We start from the raw sequence: 7,861 nt of genomic DNA, 5'->3' as shown, positions 1-7,861 counted from the left end.
TTTAAATTCGGGTTCCAGCAGGATACTATTTGAAAGTTTCTTGGAGAGGTTCTAGCTTTGGCATGTAGATCTGAGTCGTAGCAGTCGACATTGACGTGATTCCTACCTTCCAGTACTGATGCGAAGTTGGATGAACTTACTGCTATTCCCTCTTATAACATACTAGTTGCAAAATGCCCGTGCACGGGCCCAATAATATAAAATCAGATTTTAGAAATATTTTTTTAAAAGTATAATATTAATTTCTTTCTGAATATTATTTGAATTTGAAATATAACATATAATGTTTCCATGTCGAAATAAAAAAAAGTGACAATGGTTACAATTATAAAAGGTACTAGATGGCGAAGCCCGCGCTAGTGCGGGCCCAATAATAATGATGTAGCTATTATTTGTATCAGACAAATATATAGCATGATCGCTTGAGAAAATCCATCAAATGAGTTTCAGTAAGTTCCTCTTAGTTAGCGCGAGAGCATGACCCCAATCCAATGAGATCTGCCATTTGCCAGTACCATATGAATTGACAACTACGAGATCTGTCATTTTCCAGTACCATATGAATTGACAACTACACTCGGAAAAAAAGAAAATTCTAAATAGTAGTATTTGTCAAAATCAAGTTGCCCACACTTAGAACTTCCCCAAACCCACAAAGATCCATCATCTGGTATGGCGGCAGAAATAACATGTGATCCAAGTGCGGCTTGAGCTCTCACTTTATTTAGTTCTTGTACTTTTTTTTATTACTGACCTGAATAATAGGCACACAATTATAGTATAACTTAAGACACTCATGCACAATTTCAAGAGTGAAGTGAAAAATACCAGCGAAATAAACATCTACACATAGTAACAATTTTCAAAGTGCCTATCAGAAAATGAAAATACTGTTCAATTTACATCCTACTGCTTGTTGCCTGATAAAATAAACTCTTACGGATCCAAAAGGTACAACAAGAAACTATAGTTCAAATATAGGATTCAAACGGTTCTAAATGAAGGGTGGTTTGCAGATGTGGAACATGACACCACGTATACATCTTTGACAACAAAACTGAAATTATTGAACAATTCTTACCTCTTGCAAGTTCAAGATTACAACGAAGTAGTTGCTTATCGATTACATCAGCAAAAGTACCAGTAACACCAATAAATTTCAAAAGCAAACGTAAAACAAGTTGCAACTTAGATTCTATAATCCATATTGGTTGGACTTACAATTACACAATAATCAAAATTACATGACCCGTGAAGTAAAGTTCATCAAGAGAAGATGTATCAAGTTTTTCACGAGTGAAAAATACATTGTCCATCATTCAGAATTATTTATTATTTAACAAGGAGTGCCTGAATACCAATTATTGTAGCAAGAAATCCTCTAATCTTCAACTCATAATATTCTTTTGTTATCAAAATAAAAATCGTGTTATGTCCCTTATGTGCTCTATTCTATCATTTAATCTCCAATAGCCGACAGTAAATTTGTTAAAGAAGATTTCGATAATACATATAAACTTTTTCATTTAATAAAACACAGAAGAACTTGAATCTTGAACACCAGTTTCGTCTTACCTGGGAAAAGTTGAATCCGCTTCTGTCGCAGTAACTTTTGCTAGACAAGGTACGACTTTACTGTTCCAGATGGGCCATATAACCAAAAGTTTTCCATGATTGACGTTTGCCTAGTAAGAAAGTATACAGAGAAATAGGAATGTTAACTCAAAGAGCTATGAACGAAAAAGACTTCTACAAAATATTTTCATATCATCAGGAATTTCTCACTTGTACGACTCTTTTCATTATTTTACCTTTGTCGAGTTATGCCACTTAACATAAGAAAGGAAAGCAAAGAAAATGCTAAAAGGCCCCAAATTTTACTTTTCAATTTATTAGGAAACTCTTAGCATATAATAAACCATAGAAAAACAGCAGGGAGTATAAGGAGAAAGATATGAGTTACGTTTTCGTTTTTCTGTTTGTGTATAGGTTTTTGAGGTAGTTTTTGCAAGGTGGATGGAGGGACGAATCACTCCTACTTCTTAGTATTAACATCACTCTCAGGGAGAGAAATGGCCTGCAGATAAAGCAGTAGTATTAGCTGTGATAATAAATAAATGAAAACAATATTTGGTGGATTATTTGATATAATTCAAGGATGGTCGAAAGACGCTCTTACATGATGTGATATTATTTGAAGAGAGACAATATGTATGAAGCAAAAGTCACATAGCAAAAATAAAAAATAGAACCAACCTCTTTAATGGAGGAACATTGGAAAGTTCACTATTTTCAACAGGACACCGGATTACTTTGTCCATCGGTGCTTGGGAATATGGAAATAAATCACCTAGCGTAAACACTCCAAACACCGCTGAGTAGTTGAGAGACTTCCCTTTAAGTCCTATTTATCGATGCCTAACCTGCTATTACCATGGTTTGATAACTTCATAAGCATCTCATCCTAAAGATCAATATCTACACCATCCTAATGAAAGATGAAAAATACATTCAAACACAAACTTTAACATTGATTTTTATTTATTTTTTTGATAAGGAATTGATAAATTCTGATGCACTATCCATTTTAGTGAAGTATGAATAACCAACCACAACATATTGTAAAATAGAACAAAATAGAAGTGCTTCAACAAACTTCTAACAGTATATCTTATAACATAACTGGTTCAAAAAATACTAATCAAATTAGACATACAAAAAAAAGTGAAGAAATAAAACAAGCTAAAGGCACAATAAATAGATAGACTTCTTCACTTGGCCTCAATAGCAACTAGACACTTCAACTTTGAGAATACAAATCTAGACACCTCAACTCGTCATATATTTTGGGAGTGTCTAGATAATTATTTTGTAAGTTGGAGTGTTCTAGATGTGCATCTTCAAAGATGGATTGTTCAGTTGCCGGTTGAGACCCAGTTAAAGGTGTCTATCTAGGTATTATGCCTAAATAAAAAAGGTGCATCTTTACATTAAGTGAGTTGATAAAGGCATCATATATAAATAGACACGTAAATTTGACATCCACGGGCAAGTAAGCACTCTAAATTTTGAGAGTGTTAAGGTCTCAATTGATGACTGAACACTCTAACTCGACCCCACTATGTCTCATGGACACCCGACGATTATGTGGCACTCAAACTTGGAGTGTTTAATTACAGGTAGTGTCTATCTATTTATTATACCATTGATAAATGCCACAGTGTAGAGATTAGAAACTAAAAATTAGAAAAGCCACCGTAACCAAAAATGTAAAAACTTCAAAGGGCATCACAGAAAAAATGAATTGAACAAAAAGCTCGAAACCAAGATTAAATCCCATGTTAGAAAATTTTAGCATCAAATAAACCAAATCAACAAAACCCAATATCCATAATCTCACAAAGAAGTACAGCATTACCTCATTGATAAACAAAGAAGCTCTAAAAACCTGCATCTTTACAACAACCCTATTACAAGAGGAAATTAATGGTGCTGAAGTCATACTTATCCCTGTTATTTGTGTTCTTACTGCCATTCTATCCAAAATTGCCAAATTTATATATGTACGAAACCAAGAAACTCAATAACTCAAAAGGAAAAGCAAAATCTTCTTCCAAAACTAATCTTGAAAGAAGCATGGCGGACAATTATTTGGAAGAGAAGAACAAATGATACAGAGGATGAGCAAGCACGTACCATTTGCAGTTTGTTTCTTCAATTTGATTAGCAAGTACAAAAGTTATACTTCTCTATTTCTGGCAATCATCACACTGCACCTAGGAATTTCTTGGCTGCAAAGAAGGCTGATTCAGCTTATTCTGCATGATGTCCAAGTCTAAAATGCCGATAAGTATTTAACTATTGAAGAAGCAAAATTGGTTTAGGCATATCAGCGAATAGTTTGCAGGCAGCGTCCAAGGCTGGTATTAAAATGGAAAATTTCTCCAAGAATTGGATACCCACGAAAGGAACTTGTGTATAATACATAATACAAAATCTGAGAACAGCTTACCTTTTGCTTTACTGAGAAAAATCCAAATATATATGAAAAGTAGGCATGCAACTAATAAGCGAACAGTAACCAAAATAGTACGATAACCGAAACACAATCTCTATTCTTAATGCAAGGAACAAATACTATACAAAAGCTCTGTTATCTATGAGTCTATGAATCTCACTAACAATTCTGCAGGAAAAGCCTAAAATCAAGTTAATCTAAGCTCAAAGTAAAACTCCCCAAAATATATATATAAAAATAACCAGATTTAGATCAAAGTAAAGCACAAAATAATATCAAAATTCATTCCTTACAAGATTGTAACTAAATTCAAATCAAAGCAAAACGAAAATGATTTATATATTTAACCGAAATCAAATGGAAGTCAAATTTATTATTAGGTTGAACGGAAGCTTGAGGAACACGATTTTCAACAAAAGCCATAGCAATAGCTGCAGCGCTGAGAAGCGGAATTAGGAAAAAGAAAATCAAAATAGCTACAAAAGTAAAGATTTGATGGAAAGGATGACAATAGATAGACTGAGAGATGGATGAGGCGGTGGAGTAATGGATGGGAATAGATGCAGTGAGAGATGAATAAGGCGGTGAAGCATCATGTAGTAAAATTGAAAAAAAAACTTCGAGTAAAGATCATTTTGCCCTTGGAAGCAAGCATGACGACATCACCAGCTTCCAAGGCTCTTCTATATATTAGAAAATATGTGTTTATGAGGGACGTGGGGTATATTTTAGTCTAAATCTTTTCCTCTAAAATTAGTCTAACTTTTTACTAATTTAGAATGCAACAAAATGTTATTTTAGTTTAAAATTAAGAAAAATCGTTAAGTTGCAATTTAAATATTAGATTAACTACATTAATTCAAAATTAATAAACTATATTACATAATTTATTTATCATTTTCTTCTCTACGTAATTTTGTATTTTATGTTTTAAATTGTTTTCTTTAAATTATACGTCCTTATCTATATCTATATCTATATCTATATCTATATCTATAATCTATATCTATAATATATTAAAAGTGGGAAGACTCTTAGAAAGGTGATTTGAACTTTTTGTCCTTCATTACAAGACTCTGCAATAGATAAAATTATCTTTTCACGTATTTACTTCAATTATTTATTTTATAATATTTAAAATTAAGGAATCCTAAAATATTTTGGGTAAGAGAATAATATCATATATTTTAAAAATTGAAGAGTCCTAAATTATTTGGTAAGAAAAAATATATGAAACATTAGGAGAATAATATTTAAGAAATTCTAAAATATATGATATGAAGAAGAACTATTTTTCTCAAATTAAAAATTCAAACCGAATAGTATTCTTTTTACAAGACTTTTTTGTCCATAAAAACCCTAACGCTAATACATAAACTTTTTTACTGTACTAACTAGGCTCACCTTTAAATTATGTAACATATTATAATATTTCCTAGACGTAACTAACAACTTATTTTCATCACTTTGCAAGGTTATGGAATTGTTTTCCACCAAAGGTATCGTTACCTCTTTTTCACATAGAGATCTCACAAATTGAAAACCTCAAGAAATTAATTATGTGGTATGTTTAGGATAGTTTTGAATCCCTGCCTTCCTGATATGATAGGATGTAATCATGTAAAACCTTTGGATTAGGTAAAAAAGAAAATTATTAATGTTTAATGAAAGTTCAGACTAAGGGAGTTCCAAATTATCATTTTTTTAATTGATTTTTGTATTTTGCAATTAATTTAATCTATTCTTTTTTGTTCTTTCTTTTTATTTACTTGTGTAAACTCTTTTAATTGTCAAGGAGTTGAAGGATATTTTGGTGGCGTCATATCAAAACTATGGATAATACATGTTTGTGGTAATGAGATTCATAAACTTCGAATCTTTATTTTATGTTATTTTCTTTTTTTAATCTTTTATTCTTCTTTGACTTTATTCTATAAGAAATTCTTGTACATCTTTTGTATGTAACCATTGTGTCTACATATTTTTTTTTGGTTTTCCACTCGAAGTTCAATGTCCACATAGGAGTTCGACTAAATTCAGATTTGCACCGAAAAATTTCACATTGATTTGATGGGAGCGGGGGAGGGGTGACTAGCAAATATTAATATGTCATCAAGACATATTGATTATGAAATCGGTTTGTTGATTAATTCTTTATTTGATAATGATTATACTCTCTCTAGATTATATTTCATAGAGTGAATATAGTATGAATATCTTCTTTGCCCTTTTGTATTGGCTATAAATTATTTTTTGTTTTGCTGAAACAAAACTTAAAGTATGATATATATACTGGAGGTTGCAGACACAATTTTTTTCAACGTTAAAAACTAGATTTACAATTGAATACTATCCAATGCTCATCATATTATAAGAAGAGAAATAATCATCCCATCGATTAATGAACACTTGTTATTGTAGTTTTAAGAAAACATGTCAAAACCAAAATAATTTATTCTTTTTAAATTCAAAGATTATAGTTAACGTGATACACACGTGCAAAGCACGTACACTTAACTAGTTATATTAAAAATTTGAATGGCCTTAGAAATATTGTTTGAAAATTTTGCCCTTCATTAAAAGCCTCTGCTTTATATAAAATCGTCTTTTCACTATTTTTCTAATATTTAAGAGTTGAAAATTAATTGAATATTTATAGTAAAATATTTCCTTATTAGAAGTCATCAGAATTAATGACAACTAATACCCTTTTTAATAGTTTAAGAATTCTAAATCAACTTTTAAGAAGATTTAAAAAATTTAGAAATAAATATGAGAGCATTAGATTAAGAAAAACATAAGAAGGACCAAATTTTTAAAAGTTTTAAGCAAGTAATCAAAGTTTTTCTAAATATTTAGCTTTAAAAATAAGGGAAAATTTTAAATATAAGAAACGGAAAAGGGCCAGAAATACCCTTCAACTATTAAAATTGGTTCAAAAATACACTCTGTTAACCTATTGGTCCAGAAATACCGTTCAAGCATTGAAATTGGTTCAAAAATACCCCTCCATCCACCTTTACAACTCAAAATACCATTGCGACTAACAGTTTTTTTGAAATCATAATTAAAAATTCAGAAAAGAGTCAGAAATATCCTTCAAGTATTGAAATTAGTTCAAAAATACCCTCCGTTAACCTATTGGGCCAATGTACCCTTACAACCACCTTTATGCCTCAAAAATACCCTTGCAACTAGCCATTTTTTTAAATCATACTTAAAAAATTTATTAAATACATGGCAGCTTTCTATTGGTTGAAACTAAATTAATTAAAATGTAAAATCAAATCCGAATCCAATTTAAACTACCCGTCCCAATCCATACAAAATTTGACCCAACTAAAACTATCTGGTAGTGTGAGTAATTTTTGTAATCAAATGCAGGAACTTTGACTTAGAATTTGCCAGTCTAATGTAATATTGTAGAAAATTCTATCCCCTAATTATAATGTTAGTCTGATATTTCTTTGTGATATATATTTTTTTTTTAACTAGCAAAACTAATTGAGATCTCTTGGTTATGTCACGTCTTAGGCAACACTATCTTGTTACTTTCTGCATTTCATTTTACGTGACACATTTAGTTTGTATAAAAAAAACTACATTCTTTCCTAAATAGTTGTCACTATTTTTGTTATATACATCAAATTGTCTTGCCACCGTTGGCAAGTCCATCCCAGTGTAAGATCACTTCACGCCACACACTTCACACCATTCATCGATTAAAATTATGATTAATTTTGTAGGGTTTGGATCAGGTGGTTTTAGTTAAGTCCAGATTAGGCTTAACATTTTAATTAATTTAGTTTCGACCAATAGAAAATTGGCACATATCTAATAATT

At 30.9% G+C, this 7,861-nt stretch overlaps 1 long non-coding RNA gene across 2 annotated transcripts; it reads right to left on the bottom strand.

Moving 5' to 3' along the window:
- Window positions 1-294: 294 nt before the first annotated feature.
- On the bottom strand, window positions 295-4,681 carry LOC107879682. 2 transcript variants are annotated; one of them, XR_001677067.2, is made up of 5 exons: window positions 3,697-4,681; window positions 2,257-2,426; window positions 1,964-2,077; window positions 1,576-1,685; window positions 295-754 (listed from the first exon to the last, which is right to left on the bottom strand). It is a non-coding gene; the product is annotated as an uncharacterized LOC107879682 (long non-coding RNA). The 2 variants fall into 2 exon arrangements; XR_001677069.2 differs by having other exon boundaries at window positions 2,257-2,423.
- Window positions 4,682-7,861: the final 3,180 nt, after the last annotated feature.

The sequence above is a fragment of the Capsicum annuum genome, chromosome 8 (genome assembly GCF_002878395.1).
Source record: "Capsicum annuum cultivar UCD-10X-F1 chromosome 8, UCD10Xv1.1, whole genome shotgun sequence".
Taxonomy (NCBI): domain Eukaryota; kingdom Viridiplantae; phylum Streptophyta; class Magnoliopsida; order Solanales; family Solanaceae; genus Capsicum; species Capsicum annuum.
The sequence above is the reverse complement of the archived record's forward strand: the minus strand, read 5'-3'. Positions and strand labels throughout refer to the sequence as shown.